Here is a 19,522-nt window from a genome sequence, read left to right on the forward strand (position 1 = left end):
TGTGTGTGTGTGTGTGTGTGTGTGTGTGTGTGTGTGTGTGTGTGTGTAATTCACTTAGTCCAGGGGAAAAAGTCAGCACTCTGAACTTCAGAAAACACAAACAGAAATTGCAAGCAGACACAAAATACAGACAGAGAAAATAACACAATTCAACAGATCAACAGACAGGGCTTCTAGCTGTCTGACCATTATATACATACAGTGTTAGTTACCAGAGAAAGAAGCACCAGCATCTGGGTTTTCAAAACTGGGGTGGGGATGAGGGGTTCAACAGCTACCCAGAGTCTCATCTGGTCAAATCACACAACTCTTCCCACAAGTGAGTCCTTAAGCAAAACCTCACCTCAGAGTTTATATACCCTTCTTCAGGGTCATGGGACATCACAACCTTCATGATGACAGCCTAATTACTAAGTAACAAAAGGTGTGGGCCTTCCTGAAAAACAAGCCTCCCCAAGCAAGCTTCTCTTGTTGGGTTCCAAGTGAGGTCCATTAAGGGGCAGGAAAGATCTTCAAATTCCCTTACCATTACACTCACCTATTTCCAGTCTTATACTTTACTCACTTCTAAAACTCTATGACCTAGCTACACTGTTTTTCACACGTAGCATGAACTCTCTTGGTACAAACTCGTTTTGCAAATAAGTAAACTGAGGCCAAGAGAAGTGAAATAAGTTGCTTAAACTGACATACAGAGAAAGGTGTCCTTGATAACTCTGGGGCAGCATTGGCTAGTGATTGCCTATTTTGCACATATGGAAGGGTGGGCCTGTGCCTGTATACTGTCACGGAATCAAGTGACTGAGACTGCAGTGCAGACTTAGCTAACTCTTTCAGTTTTACATTTGGCTGGGTCAAGAGAAATTGAAAGCCACTTTTTTGTTCTTGCTTGTGTAGGATATCTGTCAGAGTCTGGGGGACCAGGGGCACAAGTGGACATTTCGTATGGGTACAAATAAGACAAATAAGCACTCAACAGGTGGTGTGATGTTAGGATTCCCCAGTTGTCACATCCCCAAAAAGTTCTCCTGGTTCCCTTTTCCCACATCCCAGACCAGATCCCCAATGTCAGAAATTGTAAATGTGTTTCTTGAGCTTAAAATCAATGAAAATCAAGTAGAAAAAAGGAGGCATTTTCTACAGAAGTCACATGACTTCAGTTTTTGGAGATCTTTGAGATCTTAGTCTAATCAATACCCTTATTTTATAGAGGAGAGATCTAAAGCCCAGAAAGAGGAACTACTGTGCCTAGAGTCACACAGCTAGTTAGTATTGGAAGAGATAGGGTCTGGAGCAAGGTCTTTTGGCTCTAAAGGCAGGATACTTTTCATTATACCGAGGCAAGAACATGGGTACATGTCTACTCTTACAAAATTTAAGTAGGCTCCTGGAGGTCAGGGCCCATTTCATTTTTGTCTTTATAACCTCAGCACATAGTTTAGAACCTGGTAGGGAATAGACATATATAATATGTGCTTGCTGGTGGACTGACTAATTAATTGATCAATTGCATAGGACTCTGAAGTTGAAACTGAGCTCCACAAGAAATATACAGGTGATATTTTCTGTTAGGAATAAAGAACAGTTCTATGGACTCTATAGGTCATTTGGACTTTCCAAGGTTCCAAATGTTCTTAATAGTTGGTTTATTTTGTGTAAATTCTATTAGTTTTTGTGTCTAATAGTATATTCATTCATTGATCCATTCATTCATCTATTTTTAAAAGCTCAGAGACTTTTTGATTATTTTCTTTTAGTTCCAAAGTCTTTCCCTTCCCCCTACCCATTGAGAAGTCAAGAAAAAAAAACCCATTACAAATATGTATAGTCATGCCAAACAAATTTCCACAGTAGTGAAAGAAAGAAAAAAAAAGGAAAGAAGGAAAGGAAAGAAAGAAATGTTTGATCTGTATTATGAGTCCATCAGTTCCCTATCTGGAGATAGATGGCACAATTCATCATGGATCTTTTGGAATTTTGGTTGGTCATTGTGTTGATCAGAGTCACTAAGGCTATCTTTACAATGTTGCTATTATTGCATAGATTGTTCTGGTCTTCCCAGGCTTTTCTGAAACTATCCTCTTCATAATTTTTTATAGCAAAACAGTATTCAACACATTCATATGCTATAAATTGACATGCCAAAACTTATATGCCATTCCCCAATTAAAGGGCATCCCCTCAGTTTCTAATTCTTTGATATTACATAAAGAGCTGCTATAAATATTTCTGAACATATGGGTCCTTTTCCTCTTTGTTTGATCTCTTTGGGGGTATATACCTAGTAGCAGTATTGCTGAGTCACAGGGTCTGCCTAGTTTAATAGTTTTTTGGGGGCATAGAAGTATATATTTTAAACCAAGAAATTAGGAAGATAAGTCAATAGAATTGTGTGAGCAGAAAAGGGGTGACCCCTTCTGGAAATGTGGTAGGATACATTCATAACTGGACAAGGGCTTTGTCTAAATAACATATAAGGTCCTTTTCAAATCAGGGACTATAGGATTTTGTGATCTTTTCTTAAGCAAAAAATCCTCTTTGAAGTGGAAATACTCTAAACTAGAGATTCTTAATCTCTCTCTCTCTCTCTTTTTTTTTTTTTTGCTTTTTGGAGGGGGGAGGGCAGGGCAATTGGGTTTAAGTTACTTGCCCAAGGTCACACATCTGGATTTGTGTTATGTGTCTGAGGCTGAATTTGAACTCAGGTCCTTCTGACTCTAGGGAAGGTGCTCTATTCACTGTACCAACTAGCTGTCCCTTTTAACCTCTTTTGTGTGTATTGTGGACCCCTTTGGCAGTTTGGTGAAGTCAATGATACCTCCTAAATAATATTTTTAAATGCATAAAACAAAATTCATGGGACTACAAAGGAAATAAATTATGTTGAAGAGCAGCTAGGAATACCCACACATATACATATATGTGTGCATATATATATATATACACATATACACACACATACACACATATTTATCAACAAGTTCATTAACACCTGTTAAGAACCCATACTCTAAATTGTTATAATCATTCATACTTTGGGGTAAATGAGTTTCTAAAATCCTTTTATCAGAACAGGTCTTTTTATAGTAGAGGATAAGTGAGCAGGTGGATATTAACCTGGTGAGAACACCAGGTAACCATATCGAGTTGAAATTGGTGGAGAACTGAAGGCAGCTTGGTGGTAACAGGGGTGATTAAGATAAACTTGGCCACTGAGGCTGCAGAAACATGGTCACATGTAATCATGGTCACATCCTGTTATACCTGGGGCATGAGGATAATGTGAGTGAATGAAAAGAGTTGAGCTGAAGAGCTACTTGAAGTCATTGTAAATGATCTGCTTACTCCCCAACCCTCTGACTCTTAAGGCTGCCAGCTGAGACAACATCACCTCTACTTGCCAGTCTGACTCCAGAGCTGGGGCTGTGGAGGGCTGGGATAGAAGGACCCTTTTCGGATATGGTTGTTATTATCAGCTGAGCCCTGCCATCTTTGTGATTGGTCCCACTCTTTAATTTCTACTTCCTTTATAACTGAGTTCTTGCTATGCATTCCAATATTGCAGAGACTACATTGCTGACTTGTCCAACTGGTTCTCCAGTGACTGGGTTTCCTATTGGCACCCCTAGTTTCCTCAGTGGAGATCGTTCTGTCCCTAAGCTTCTGTCCCTCCATGATGAGGTCCTTATACTTACTGTTATACTCCTTTGCTGGTGGTCAACAACTTCCTGGACCTCTGTTGATTGCCTGACCCAAGTAGAAAACATGGAACTTGGACTTAACAATTGGTACCCTTGACCTACCACCGATCTCCAGAATTTAGGCTAATCTTGAGAGTTACATCCCATTTGCTTGTTCTTAGAATAACTTATTCCTGGTCTTGATCTCAATGCTCAGATTCTTATTATTTATTTCTTTCTTTTAGGTTTGCCAGGGAATAATTAATTATAATAGTAGTATGCCTATGTATGTATGCATGTTTATATGTATAGCAATAGCATTTATATGGTACTTTAAAATTTTCATAGTTCCTTATTTGATCTGCCTAACAACTTCATGTGGTAGGTGCTATCATTATTCCTATTTTATAAATGAGAAAACTGAGGTTGGAAGAATTTAAGTAATTTGCCCAGGGGAACACAGAAAGTGTCTGAAACAAGATTTTAACTCAAGTCTTCTTGACTCCAAGTCAGGACCAATACTGAGCACCTCCCTAATACCTGAACCTTGGTTCTGACAATCAGCTAGCTGAAACTCTCTGGGTTGTAGGTTTGAGTCTGGAATCTATCCCCCGTGATCTACTCATATGAATATACAAGTCCAAAGACTTTCTGGTGCTTGTAGCAAAGTGGAAAGACCTCCTAGATACCCAAACCTGGCATTTCCTGCAGTCTCTGCTCCTTACAAGCTGTAGTCATTACCTCTCTGGGCCTCAATTTTCCTCATCTATAAATTGATATTAAAGTCCCTTCTAGCTCTGACTAGTGGAATCACAAGAGGAGCTCCAACCATTCCTGCTGTCTTCAAAATGGGTGCTCCTCTGTGCCACTCCTCACCCCACAACCAGCTGAGAGCTCAATGTCCCTTCTTCCCTCTCTCTGGAGTCAATATAATGAGTAATCTTTGGTAGCCCTTTAATTTTTCTGGATCTGCTCTCTTAAGTGTTTTTCTTCTACAAGTCTATCTGAATGAGATTCCTTAAATGCTTTATGTGAATGACATGTAGCCTTCAGGTCTGTTTTAGGAATGTAAATTTTTAAGCTCTTCCCTGTCCCTAGGTTAAATGTACCTGGAGCTTGTGGTGGGAGGCTTGTTTTTCAGGTAATGCCCACAACTTGGTGCTTTGTGACTGGGCAGTGGGTCAAGAGGGTTGTTATATTCTCTGACCCAGGAGAAGGCTATACAATCCCTAATTTGAGACTTTGTTTTGGGGCTCACTTTGAGAAGTGTTGTGTGATTTGACCAGATGAGACTCTGGGCAGCCATTGAGAACCCCCTGGCTTTGAAAAACCCAGATGTTGATGCTTCCCTCTCTGGTAACTGTGATTTGGTATGGATGGAATGGTTGGACAGTTGGAAGCCTGTCTGCTTGAAATGTTTCTGTTTATATACTCTGAAGTTCAGGGTGCTGACCTTTTTCCCCTTGAACTAGGTAAATGATATGTTTGGTTGATTAAAGCAAGATTGTTAACCCATTCTGAGTTGCTTTCCTTTAGAAAAGCAGATATAAGAACCTGTGTTGGCAGCCACCCTGGGGATGCTGGGGTGCTTGTTGCAACAAGGTCTTATGCCCTTGTTCCTTGCTTACTCCCTGGCCCCATACAGTAAGCTGAGCCTGTTTGAGATGCTGTAGGGGGACTGAAATGGCCCACAATGTACCTGGGTGGGCCAACTGTGAAATAATCTCTGTCTCTATGTCTCTTTTTTTCTAAATTGCCTATTGCCATAACACCTCATGTCACAGGGAGAGCTTCCTCTTAGATCCCAGCTGCTTATCAATTTATGGCCTGAAGCTTGATGACTGATAGCCCTTATAACTTTTCTCTTTGCTGGTAGATCTGAAAGTGCTAGTTTCTCTAATGCTCTAAGTAGTTTATTAAAAGCCAAAGGGACAGAGCCCAGAGCTGAAGACCAAACACAATCTTACTGGCCAGGTCCAGATGTCTTTAATATAGGCCTTGGGGAATTCATTTCTTATTATTAGTATTACTTTTTTTTAAGACTGTTGGGTTCATTTTTTAAAAAAATATCCTTTGTCCACATACCCTTGGGCAGCAAACACACTAAATATAACTGTAATTAAAATAGTTTAAAAAACATCAACCCCAGAACCTTATAAAGCTTGGGAGAATCACATAGGAACTAACATAGAAAAAAATTAACAGCCTCTCGTGGTTCCTTTCACCCCTTCACCCATGGAGCCACTTGACTGTTCCACAAAAGGAAAAGCTGAGTTAGTTATGAAATATATTAATGGTGATGGTACTCCCCTTACTCACGGCTTATTTTAAAAACAAACTTTTTTCCCCAAAGTACTTTCATACATCATCTTCTTTGATGCTCACTGACTCCCTATGAGGTGGGTAGTGGGGAGAGGGAGGAAAGGAGGAAAATTATCCCCATTTTAACTGATAAAAAAAAGGTGGACCTACAGAAGAGAAATTATTTTCCTAAAGTTATAAGGAGTTAATGACCAAACTGAGCAAAGGAATAAATTATTCCTATCCTATTATCCATGACTATCAGGTAATATATGTGATATAATATGAAATGGTATGATATTATATGATATAATATAATGCAATATAATAATATTCAATGAAAATCCTAGAGTTGGATCAATTAGCCTCCCCATGAAAAGGATAAACAACTTATTTCACTGAGAAAGTATCCAAAAAAGGGGAAAAAGGGAAAAAGCTACTGGAGAAAGTTGAAAGAAGGTCAATTTCGGAAAAAGAAATATAATAATTAGAGCTTTCCAAAGATGCAATGCCTTTGGAAGCAGAGCTTACTGTCGCTTGAAGTATTTATTTGGAAGCTGAATGATTGCTACACCAAGGGAAACTACACCAGATTCATGATTTGGGTAGAGATTGGGTAGATGACTTCAGGGGCTGCTTTAATATGAGTTATGTGATTTTGCATTTAAAGGAGGTGAAAGCAAATACCAATGTACCTGAATGAATATGGCTTGTCATCTCAGGTGATATTTTCACTCATTAGTGACTCTCCCTCTTAAAATTGGGGATGAACTTTAATTATCCCCTCCCAGGAAACAGAGGCTTGGAGATATTCCACCCCCACCCCGACGTGCTCCAGAGTCTCTTTCACCCTGGGGAGAATCAGTTCTCTTCCACTTGAAGCCTTGCATCTTGCCACCTAGCTTTGGACAGTTGTCCACTAAATGGTTCCCAAGCAAACCAACCCAGGGCTTGCTGATGTTCAATCATTTCCATCTTATCCAACTCTTCATGACCCCATTTAGGATTATCTTGGCAAAAATACTGGAGTGGTTTGCCATTTTCTTCTCTAGGTCATTTTACAGATGAGGAACTGAGGCAAATGGGGTTAAGTGACTTGCCCAGGGTCACAATATCTTAAGGTCAGATTTTAGCAGATTGAAAAGCCAGTACTCTATTCAATGTGCCACCTAGCTGCCCATCCCAGGGCCACCTGTTTCCAAATACCAAATTCCTGAAGGTTAAAATTTCCCTAAAGGTTCAAGTTAAGCTGCTGGGTCTCACCCCATTCCATCTAACACATTCTCAAACAATTTTTTTACAGAGATAAAATCCAATTAAAATGAACATCACAGGAATTACACAACATTAAATGAACATCAAAAAGAAAAGAAGTGGGGTCTGTATGAGTGTGTGCATGTAAATATAGAAAGACATCCAGCTTGACTCCTTTATCTTGGTGATAATGAAGGATTTGCTTATTGAAATAACTGATCTCTAACTTCTCTTATAGCTACAACTGCCTTTGACTTTGCATATGAGCCTTTAGACTATTCCAGCACTAGCCAGGGATCCAGTGACTTCTCCCCCAAGAGACACCTCCCGGGCTGCTGTCCAACAGGACTCTCCTTCCCAGGCTCCATCTCCAAACACAAGACCTAGGCCACTGCAGCCCTGGGCTGTCCTTGTTTATGGGCTTCATATATGTTAATCCCCACAACACCACACAAGTTGTAAACCATAGAGGTCAACCAATATATCATTTAAAAGAGCCAGAAAATGGGAGATAACTTTCCTATGAGTGACAGATTACCCCCAAAGCATCTCACTTCCTAGAATTTCTGGTAAAAATGCTAGTTCTCTCAACAATAACCTTTAAGCCACACAGTTTCTCCTGATAGACTCCCACATGAATGGAACCAACAACACTTCAGGTGAGACTTGGTCTGATTCCCTTTCAGTTATGAAATCTTAGCCTTCCTTTCCCATTAGTTTGTCAATCATCAATGGCTTCCTTTGAGCTGTAGGGGTGAAGAGCAGCTGGTTCATCTGTCAAAAGATTCAGAATTTGCTTTTGGCAAAGCAGTAGTGTTCATCAGCATGTGACCGTAAGGTAACATTTACATTATAGAAGACACCATTCTGGCTGGAAAGCCAAAGTCCCATCTCTGGGCCTGCCTGGCAGAAGGAGACAGCAAAACTAATAAAGTGTGGAGATTATTAACAACTTCATCTTCTCTGTCTACCAACTCCTTCCTCCCCTCTTTGAATCATACAAATGTGTGCAGTCACGTCAGCTGATCATTAGTCATTCACAAATACATAGAACTCATTCCTTCAGAATCACTCAGGAAAGTCAGACACACTTTCCTGCTACCTAGAGAAGAAAGTAAATGGTATCGAAGAAATACCACGTCTTTGAAGGAAGTACTTTCTATGTCTTGCTTTGTCTCTTGTATCTAAGTTGAGCAAAATCTCAAGCCCTCAGAGATCTATCTTATTAATTTTTTAAAAGTGTCTTTAATACAATTAATTATTTCTGAGGTGGCAAACACAAGGAAATGAGAGAATAGGTCTTGGCAAGAGCCTACTTACAATTAGTGTTCTGTCACACAGGGTTTCCTGGTTTCTGGAAGAGGTCTTGCCATAAATTTCTGTGTGGTCCAGTTCAGGCCAAGTACCAGGAAACTATCCTGTAAAGACAGAGAAAGTCAAAGCCCATGAGTCCAAAAGGATAATATTTGATTTCATAAACATTTTTTCTTCCTATTTTTTGCTACCAAGTCATAGGTTGTAACTACAGAAAAAAACATTTAAATTAAAACAGTAAGATACAAAGACAGTTTCGGTCAATCATTTAAATTTGAAATCAACCAGAAAGAACTTTACTCAAAGACCATAGTGAAAGTGATCAGCTGAATTAAGCAACAATCATTTTTTTTCTCTTCAATTGGTGAGTGGTCCCATTTGACCACTACAGCCATTATCTATGGAGATATGGAATTATGTCGTGCAGAGTGGTGAACCTGGAATCAGGAAGGAAATCTCAACTTCACTTAGTAGCTGTGTGACTATGGTTAAGTCACATCTCATTTCTCAAACTCAGTTGGTTTCCTTATCTGTACAATGGGGATAAAAATACTCATAGTACCCGTTTCACACAATGGTTCTGAGAATAGATAATGTATGTAAAGAGTTTTGTAAATGTTAATACTCTATTTAAAAAATGTCAGTTTTTATCCTGTGTTATTTTTTTTAAACCACTAGTTTAATTAACCCAAGGAAGTATTTATTTTGAAACAACCATTTGAGTTAAGCAATGCAAATGCTATTCAAATCAACTGAATGGCCATCTAAAAACAAGAAAGCAAAATATCTAGTTGTTTGAATTCAGCCATAGTTTTCTCAAAGCAGTTTGGCTGTGTAGATTCCATCACCTTTTCCAAATTTCAGCCTAAATTGTTGGAGAACCCTATATACTTCCGTGGCCCATTACCATTCTTAGCAGGCTTTGGACCCCTGAGGTTGCTTTAAGCAAAGGATGCAATTTCAGCCATCTAAATAAGTAAATAAATGGGGGAGAAAATCCATGTTAATTGCAGCAATTTGCGGTACTTTCAGATTCTTAATTAAGAAATAAAATAGGATCCATTATCCAAGCCAGCTTTATATGACACACATATATCAGCATTATGACCAGAGAAAGAGGCCTAAAGTCACCCCTATAAATGACTACACAGACCAATCAGTGGTACATTATTGCCAAAGAGCTATAAGAAATAGCTAGCAAAATATGCATTATCCATAAACTCTTCTTGCCTATAGAGTATACTGTGATGTTAATTGAAGGGTTGGCAGGAAGGCCACCCTTCTCTAGTATAATTTCTTCACTATGAGTGGCAAGGTGGCACAGTGAATAGAGCACCAGCCCTGGAGTCAGGAAGACCTGAGTTCAAATCCAGCCTCAGACACTCAACACACACACATACACACACACAAACTAGCCGTGTGACCTTGGGCAAGTCACTTAACTCCAATTGCCCTCCAAAAGGTAAAAAAATTTAAAAATTAAAAAAAAAAACAATTTCTTCACTATGTCTGAAATTCTATAATAAGTACTTTATTCCTTTAAGTTAACCTTTATCTCCTCTTAAATATAAAAATATATGATGAAGATATATATATTTGGAAGTGCCCTCCAATGATACATATTGTAACCCAGCCATACCCACCTATGCTCTCAGACACTTGTCCAACCAAACTCATTTTTCTACAATATAAGCTCCTTGAGGCAGAGATAAGATCTTCCTCATCATTGTAATTTTTCCAATCAAATTCTTTTCACCTAGTAGCTATTCAATAACTGGTAAATGCATGAATAAATGAAGTCTAGGATGGTATCTGAGTAATAAGTCCTCTTCAAACTTAGCCCTACATTTTAAGTCTGTCCACTTTGGCATAAAACCCATTTCTTTTCTTTTTTCAAATGTCCCAGCAAATCCCTGGTTTTCACAATGACCCTCAATGAAATTACATGTTGGCTAAGAAGTCAAACCATTGATTTTTTAAAAAAGTAAATGTTATATTAACTACTTGTAGCTTTTTTTTAAAAAGCAATTGGGATTAAGTAACTTGCTCAAGGTTACATGGCCAGGTGTTTCTGGGTGGGTGTTAAGTGTCTGAGCCTGGATTCGATCCCAGGTCATCCCAACACTGGGGCCGGTGCTCTTACTCACTAAGCTACCTGGCTGCCCCATGTAGCTTTATATCTGTCCTGAAACTTACACTCTTAGAAGATATTTCCTCTTTAGGGAAAATTCATAGGTCCAATCTAAGAAAAAAAAATCAACTTTACATTGACTATTAAAACAAACAATAGAGTTGCTATTTATATTTTAATTGATTTTAATATATAAAGTACTCAAATTAACCTGTGATCCCATTCTCTTTTTCTTCCTTCACACAGACACCAACCCTGGTGCAGACCCTACAGAGGTAGGGAACCTTGTCCTTGAGGCCACATGTGGATACCTTCCTATTCAGTAAATTCCTATGGCCTCCCAGATCCTTAGCCTTCTCAATGCTAAGCACCATGAAATCTGATCCCAATGTATCTGAGCCACTCAAAGATACCTTAAACCAACTCTGAATACTCACCCCTCTCAGAAAATATATGCACAATGAAACTCATCCAGATGATCAAATACCTACTTATGCCACTGATCTCTTATGTCTTTACTCATCACTGTCAGATGAATAATCCTAAAGCATGACACTTTGATCATGTCACTTTTATGATCTAAAATCTTCAATGGCTACCCATTGCCTACCAAGTAAAGTCCCAAACTTGAAAGCCTACCTTTCAAGACCCTCCCAAATCTGGGCCCTGAAAATCACAGCATTTTTGAGCTTAAAGGGATATTACAAGTCATCTAGCTCAACATCTTGTTTTTATGATGAAAAAACAGCCCAGAGAGCAAAGTGATATGCCCATATGTTTGCATGAGTATATGTATCTATGTGTGTGCCTGTGTGTATGTGTATACTACAGTACCATAATATATGTAAGCATACATATAGCAATATTACTATTGCACATATATTATATATAGCACATACATATACATATTTATACACACACACACACATATATATACACACATACATATATACATACACACACACTAGATTTGTATTAGGATCAATTCATCTCTCTCTGCCTATATTACCCCCATTGTCCAACAGAGATACTTAAATAATTTTAGGATGAATTTGGATACTCATTCTATTGATGTAGATTGCAACCCCCTTGGGTCTTAGCATTTGGTCTCAGAGAACTCTTGGGGCCCATACATATGTTATTCTGAGACCAACCTCATCATAATTTTTTGAACATGGTCAGGCTAGTTCTCTTATGACAGATTATATATGTGTGTACGTATATAATATACTTATATATGTGTACTTATATACATATAAGCACATGCATATACATGTGTCATGTAAGTATGCACACATACACATGTATATATTCACTCGCATGATATAGGATCAGACAACATACACATGTATGTAGTATGCATATATTAAATATATATCATGTATATGCATGCATATAAATGCATATACCTGTATTGTATATAAATATATGTTTGTGTATATGTGCATGTGTGTATACACAAGTATATAATGTGTATATGAATATAAGTATATATAAATATGAACACATATAGGGATATAAACACAAGCATACACAATCTGTATATGTATGTATATGCAAGTGTGTGTGTGTGAGAAACTCACGTCACTAGTAGTTGGCAGAGGTAGGACTAGGGCCTGATTTTTCTTGGTGTTCAAACCCGTGCTTCTTCTCCCACAAAACATTGCCTCCCCCAACTGTCTTACTTTACTTTCTTCCACTTATCTACTAACCAATATCCCCTAAACACACCTCAAACATTCCCTGGTTCCTGCTACATGTCTTACTACATCTCTCCCATATCTGAGCACAGAGAAGATCCTCAATAAATACTTGCTGATTACTTAATAAGAAATAAACTCCAGGGTCTCCTTCCTAGGATCTCAGTTAAGTGCCAAGCAGCACACTCCTGTCTTTTGTGAATTGAACCCTAAGCCTTAGTGATGAACCTTAAGGGGACTAATTTCCCTGCTTCCTACCCCTAAAGTGGAAGAAATTATCTATTTTCTCGTTATACATTCTGTCTAATTAATTGTAATAATCCTTTGCTATTCCTAAACCTGGACACTTTTCAAAGCACTCATATCCATTATCTCAACTGAGATCTGTAGCTACTCCCATGATAAGGGAGGGCAGGGCTGATTATTTACATTTTGTTGATGGAAACTGAACCTGAGATGTTAAAGGACTTGTCCAAGTTCCTTCAGCAAACCTGTTTAAGATCTAAGTCAGTCTCTAAGCTCTTGGTTCCACCTCTTTCTACTATCCCAAAATATCCACAGGACTAAATTTCTGTTTCTAGAGATCTTTATTTTACAATTTTGTTCTGACCAATAGTTCTCTCTTTCTCTCGTTTCTTTGTCTCTCTTCCATTTACTCTCTTTGTCTCATCTGTCCCTTTTTCTCCTCTCTCTTTCCTCTCCTCTTTCTCCCTCTCCTTCCTTCTCTCTTCTCTCTCTCCTTTTTCTCTTTTCTCTCTCCTTTCTTTCCCTTTCCCTTTTTCACTTTCTCCTCTCTTTTCTCTGTCTCTCTCCACTCGCTGTCAATTCTCTCTATTTTTCTCTCCTCTCTCCTTCTCTGTCTCCCCTCTTGCCTTCTCTCCCTCTCCTCTGTCATTCCCTGCATGTTGGTCCTGCTTTTCATGGTAAGTACTCCTTGTCCTTCCTGAATGATGGATGACACCATTTGGTTTTCTTCTGGTTCTCTTTGCTTGAATTTCCACTCAACCATGCCACCCCCAGAGTAGCATTATTCTGGTGTAATGTCTCCTGCCAGTATCCTTTAAAAATCATTCTTGTTCCTCTCCTCAGGACTTCCTGAGAGGCAGTACTTCTCAGCTAATGAAGTGCCTTGGACTGAAGGCCATGCTTCCTGCAAAATTCCCCATAAGTTCCCAGGATGTTACTGGGAGGAAGCAAGGGAGAGAACTGTGTTGTCAGGCTCCAGGGTGAGCCAAGGAACCAGCCTTGTTTAGGGCAGGGCATCTCTTACTGTACAGCACATAAGTAATGCTGTTTGTTGAACTCAGCAGAACTACTTCTATATCTAGGTTTGTTATTGTGATTGATATGTCTCCCTGCTCATGGCACCCCTATTCCCCAATAGAAATATGTCAATAATTTAGGGATGAATTTAGACATTCATTCTACTGATGCATATTGCCACTCCTTTGAGCCTCAGTAGTTGTTCTCAGAGATTAATTGTGGCCTATAAAGGCCACATAGGCCAACTTAGTAATATGTCTTCTGGGACCTAGCAGGAGAGTTCTCCTATGACTGATATACTATCCATTTCCATCTCTATACTTGAAGCCTTTCCAATTTGATAGAACCAGTCACAGCTTGAACACCATTGGTATGGCCTTCAACAATCATGGGTCTCTTCCACATTGAGATTAAACATGGGAGGAGGACTGTGGTAGAGGAACATAAGAGCAGTATCATTAAAATGACTCCATCAGAATTCATCATGTGTTTTCCTCAGATGGCCAGTGGGATAATTTAGAGTGACTGGCATCCATACTCTAGGCTACGTGCCATTCCCAACCAGTGGAGTTTCAGGTTTTCTAATCATTATACCACTAAAATTGCTTTGTGTCTATTTTGTCTATACTGTTTAGAGCCAGGAAGATCTGAGTTCAAATCTGATCTCAGTTGTATGCTTCTGGCCAAGTCATTTAACCTCTATTTGCCTCAGTTACTCATCTATAAAATGGGGACACACCGGAGAAAAGAAATGCCAAACCACTCTAGTATCTTTGCCAAGAAAACCCCATGGACTAAAGTTCCGTGGGGTCATGTAAAGTGAAATACAACTGAACAGCTACAACAATATGTATTTACTCATCTGTATAGAGAGATGAGTCCCAATATAAACTTCTTGAGGACAAGGCTTGTTTTTTTTTTCCTTTTTTATCTTTTTGTCTTTAGAAAACCAGTATAGCGCCTGGTGCATAGTAGTATTCAATAAATGCTTATTGAACAGAATTCAATGAACTGGCTTAAGGACGTCTTTCTTCAGAGACATGTTAGCACAGTCTTCAGCAAGTTACTGAACTAGGTAAAATTGGTTTTAGATGGCCTTCTATTCTTTCTTTTAGCCTTTCCATGCCTCAGAAACCTAGGGACCCCAGATGATCATTCCTATTTGCCAGAACCTTCTTACAGAAGCATCTGGATAATCCTCACATTTAAGGAGAATATATTGCAAACAAAGATCTTTGTAGTCACCCCTCCCCACCCACACCAAACTTCTTAATGCTGGAAATCTCTCTACCTAGAATAAGAAATTTCATCGTATCATTATAGACAAAACAAAAACTACAAATTTCCCTGGCAGAAATTATAAGTGGTTCAAACTCATTCATTTATACCAAGGTGTATATGACTATCATAGCTACTCTGCTGCACAGAATCCTTTCAATGTTTCCTCATTCTCTGCATCATTACATCTAAACTCTTAATCATGGGAATTTAGAGACTTCCAGAATCTGATCCTAACTTATGCTTCTAGGCTTATGTCCCAACATTCCTGTAAAATAGATGTGATACTCTAAATGGCTGTACTAGTTATTCTTGAATATAAACCCTCTCTATAATATCCCTGAGAAGTCACCATGCCACCTTTGTTTGCCCAACTTTTAGTGGGGAGGAACTTCTAAGTCCCTGAGACAGTCTATCCTTCTGAATAGAAGTAGAATTAATAGGATTTTTTCTTATGAGATCAAAATAACCCTTTCATTAATTGCTCCTACCGAAGTTTTGACCTCTGAGGTGAAGATGAACAAATCTGATTTCTCTTCCACAGGGCAGCCTTTCAAATATTTGAAGAAACCAATGCCCAAATGGTCAATAAATATTTCTTAAGCCCTCACTATGTGCTAGACTCTAGGATAAGCAATGGGGAAACAAATAAAGAACAAAAACCGTCCCTGCCCTCAAGGAACTTATATTCTAAAGGGGCAGAGAACATGTACATAAATAGGCAAATACAAAGTACATATAGAATAGATACAAATTAACCTTATAATCTACTAACTCTTTTTTCAAAGAAATTGCTATCTAGTTATGTCTCTCCTATCTTTTACTTCTGACACTGATTTTTTGAAACTAATGACAAGGTTTTACATTTATCTTTATTACATTTCATCTTTCAACACAACACACACTTCTAGGCTAAGATCATTTTGAACTGGGATGGCTAGGTAGCGCAGTGAATAGAGCACCAGCCTTGGAGTCAGTTGGACCTGAGTTCAAATGTGACCTCAGACACTTAACACAAAAACTAGCTGTGTGACCTTGGACAAGTCACTTAATCCCAATTGCCCTCCAAAAATAAAAAAAAAGATCATTTTGAATCCCTTCTCTAATTTAATCTCTCCAAGACTTGTATTATCTGCAAATGCATCTTTTGTAAGCATGTTGTCTATAACTTCATTGAAATTAATGAGAAAAAAATGTTAAACAGCATAGGACCAAGGACAGATGCCTGGACCACTCCACTGGAGCCTTCCTGTGTTAACATTGAGTCTTTAATGGATAATCTTTGCATTCAATCATTCAACAAATTCCAAATCAACCTAGCTTACCATCACCTAGTATACAACTTCCCCATCTTTTTCACAAAAGCATCCTAAAAGGTTTTGTTGAATTCTTTGTTAAACTAGAGGCAATTTTATCAACAACATCCTCCCTTCAAACAGGCCAAGAACCCTTCCCTCTATTAGATCAACAATTCCTGGTAGTTTGACATTATCTGTTTGTAATTAAGTCATGATTTTTAAAATATATATGCATATATATTTTTAAAATTATATTTGTCTATTCATTTATTCATTTCACCATTGTTGCATCCATTTCTACTAATCACCTCTTTAATATCATGTTCTATAGGAATCAGGAATTGAAGTCAAGTTCACTAGCCTGTAGTTTTCTGACTACTCTCTTCCTTGTTTTAAAGATCAGGATATTTGCTCTTCTCTAAGCTTGTAGTACCCTTCTCATTCTTTCATTCATCACTTGGTGACCTCCCATCCATCCTTCAAAGCTCAATTCAAATAGTGACTCTTCCAGGAAGCTTTTCCTAATCCTTCTAGTTAGTAACAACTGTCATCCTCAAGCCTCACATAGCACCTCCATGTTACCATTTTCTAATGCACTTACATATTTTATATTAACTGTGCACTGATGTTTTATTCCCCTACTTAAGAGCAGAGACTGTGTCCTGTCCATGTTTTACTTCTCTTCCTGTCACCAAAGTGGTCAGTACATAATAGTCACTCAATAAGTGTTTGTTATATTCTATTTCAAACTATGGATTAACTAGCCATGTTACACAAAGATTCAAAGGAATTTGTTGCTGTTGTTCAGTTCTGTCTGATTATCTGGGATCTAATTGGGGGTTTTCTTGGCAAAGATACTGGAGTGGTTCAGCATTTCCTTTTCCAGGTCATTTTACAAATGAGGAAACTGAGGCAAACAGTGTTAAGTGATTTGCCCAGGTCACTCAGCTAGAAAGTATCTGAGGCCAGATTTTAATTTAGGAAGATGAGTATTCTTGACTCTAGGTCACCCACTCTATCCATTGAACCACTTAGTTGCCCTTCAATGGAATGGCTGCCCTCTATTTTTATTCTGAGTGGAGAACAGAAGGGGAGAAAAGAAAGAGAGGAGGAGATAAAGGGGAGAGGAAGAAGAGGAAAAAGAAGAATAAGAAGAAAAAGAGAGGGGGGAGAGAAAGGGAAAGGGGGAGAGGGAAAAAGAGAGGGAGAGAGAATGAATTAGAATGTTATGTCATTTCTTTTTTGTTCACAATTGCCCCAAACAGTGTTAGAGTTTAAAGCATTCTATAGGAACCCCTTCGTGACCTGAGAGAATTGAGACATTTTTATAAAGAACAAGAGTCTCTTTCAGGCCTTGAATTCAGTATACTTAAATTAAATTATGAACTATGTGCAAGGTATTTTGTGTCTCTGGAAAAGATATGAAAAAATCTAGATAAGACATAGTCCCTGTCTTCAAGGTGTTGAAAGATCATAAAGTAAAGGATGTTTATTTGTTAGGCATACTAAGAGGGTACATTTCTAGGGACTCTTACGACCTTCTCTTCTAGGAAAAGAAGTGTTTCCACAAGTCTCTTCCAACCCAACTCCATCACTTAATAATCCCCCACCTCCATTCCCCACAGTACCTTTAGGCCATCTTCATCAAGCTAAAGAGCACTATACATTTAGTTTTTTCCTTCAAATTCTCTGTGGTATTGATCTCTTTCTTTTTAGGTCCTTCAAGGCCTAGCTCAAGTCCCCTTCTTCAGGTCTCCTCAGGTCACTTTAGTCCTATAGCCCTCACTAATAGTTTGTGTCATCCCCTCTTCATGTACTGTTTTGTGCTTCAGTTGTTAAAATGGTTGATGTGCCTTTCCTGTTTCTGTAAGACACCTTGGGAGCTGTGGAGCTGGCTCCCAGTCGTGTATGGCTGGTTCATCACTGAAGGGCTTGAACCAATAGCCAATGAAGTGGCTGCTGAGCTGGAGAAGCTGATGAATTAGTTGATGCACAAAAAGGATCAAGCCTCTTCTCCTCACAAATGACTTCTTGGTGTTGGCTCAGCTTGGAGATTTCAGGTGGCATGATGCAGTGCCAGTGAAAGGTAGGGAAGGCCAGGTGCTTTTCAGAGACCTTGCTATACAGTTTAATTGTTTTGTATGTGTATGCCTTCTTGCTCCAATGAGACTGTGCAAACCTACAGATGACTGCCAGAAAGAGGGAAAAAGGAGCTGAGAGAAATCACTCCTCAAGGAATTTAGAACAAGGGAAATTCAATTAGGCATGCAGTGGCCAAGGAATCCTTCTAGGAGAAAGAGAAACTTGAGTTGGGTAGGGTCTGATTGGGCAGAGAAAAGAAGCAGACAGAATAAGTGAAGAAAGGCACAGAGACTATAATGGGCATGGTGAGTTTGTGGAAGGGTGAAGGGACCTGCCTGACTAAAGTAGATAGGGTTAGGGAGCAAAATGAGGTAGGTAAATTTGAATGGTGAGATTGTGGAGGGTCCTGAAAGACGCATTCTAATGTCTTTTAATCTCATGCCAGGCCTAGTAGTCATCTCTTTTCTCTGCCCATCAAACTCAGTCTCCTATATGAGGCCCCTTTAAAAGCCTTCTGTGTCTGGCTGCCCCTCGTGCACTAAAGCCTCCAGCTACCACCCCATGGATGTTGGCAGAGGAATTAAGAAATCCTCTTTCCTCTTTACCCTTCCTCCAACACTCAAGCATTGCCTGCCCAGCTATGGCATCCAGCTGCCCCATTCCCTCATGCCAGACAGACCCCAGGACAACAGGCTGGAAGCCATGCTAGCTTTTTATTAGGCCTGGCCAAGGGGGAGAGGAAGGAAAATTGTGCCCTGGAGCACAGACAGTCTTGGAGGCCTTCTCAGTGTCCTCAAAGCAACCTGGGGTTAGAGAAAAAGGCTTTCATCTCCCTATCAAGTTCTGCTTTTCCTGGACATTCCAACACCCCCCCCAACTCTTTTTCCCCTGCTCAATTTTAACCCTTCCCCCAACCCCCCTTGAGTGATTGCCTGCACCGTGCTGCAGACTCTGGCATAATCTGCCTAGAGCTTGGCTGCTTTTGGTACACCCTTTTGGCACCACAGACCTGAATGCTAAATTCAGATATGGGGGTGGGGTGGCTGTGAAATCAGTTTAATTCAGTGCTTTTCCTTTCTTTTCCCTAGTGCACATATATGAGGTTGAAAGCAGAGCTGTCTTCCCCACTTAGCATAACCTCTAAATATCCCTTATTAGAATCTGGTATAGCTCTTTGGCTGAAATCACCTCTCTCTCTCTCTCTCTCTCTCTCTCTCTCTC

The 19,522-nt window shown here is 39.2% G+C and overlaps 2 long non-coding RNA genes across 3 annotated transcripts in view; one reads left to right on the forward strand and one right to left on the reverse strand.

Moving 5' to 3' along the window:
* LOC138153492 (uncharacterized) overlaps window positions 1-19,522 on the reverse strand; it is a 604,705-nt gene that overhangs the window by 197,473 nt on the left and 387,710 nt on the right. The window contains exon 3 of the long non-coding RNA XR_011166391.1: window positions 8,556-8,653. This is a non-coding gene — a long non-coding RNA (uncharacterized lncRNA). The remainder of the gene's footprint in view (window positions 1-8,555; window positions 8,654-19,522) is intronic.
* The window catches only part of LOC138153494 (uncharacterized), a 90,887-nt gene that overhangs the window by 50,349 nt on the left and 21,016 nt on the right, over window positions 1-19,522 (forward strand). The gene's annotated exons all lie outside the window — the stretch shown is intronic.

This window comes from Petaurus breviceps, unplaced genomic scaffold (assembly GCF_028583685.1).
Source record: "Petaurus breviceps papuanus isolate PSGF00001 unplaced genomic scaffold, PetGlider_PUasm1.0 151, whole genome shotgun sequence".
Taxonomy (NCBI): Eukaryota; Metazoa; Chordata; class Mammalia; order Diprotodontia; family Petauridae; genus Petaurus; species Petaurus breviceps.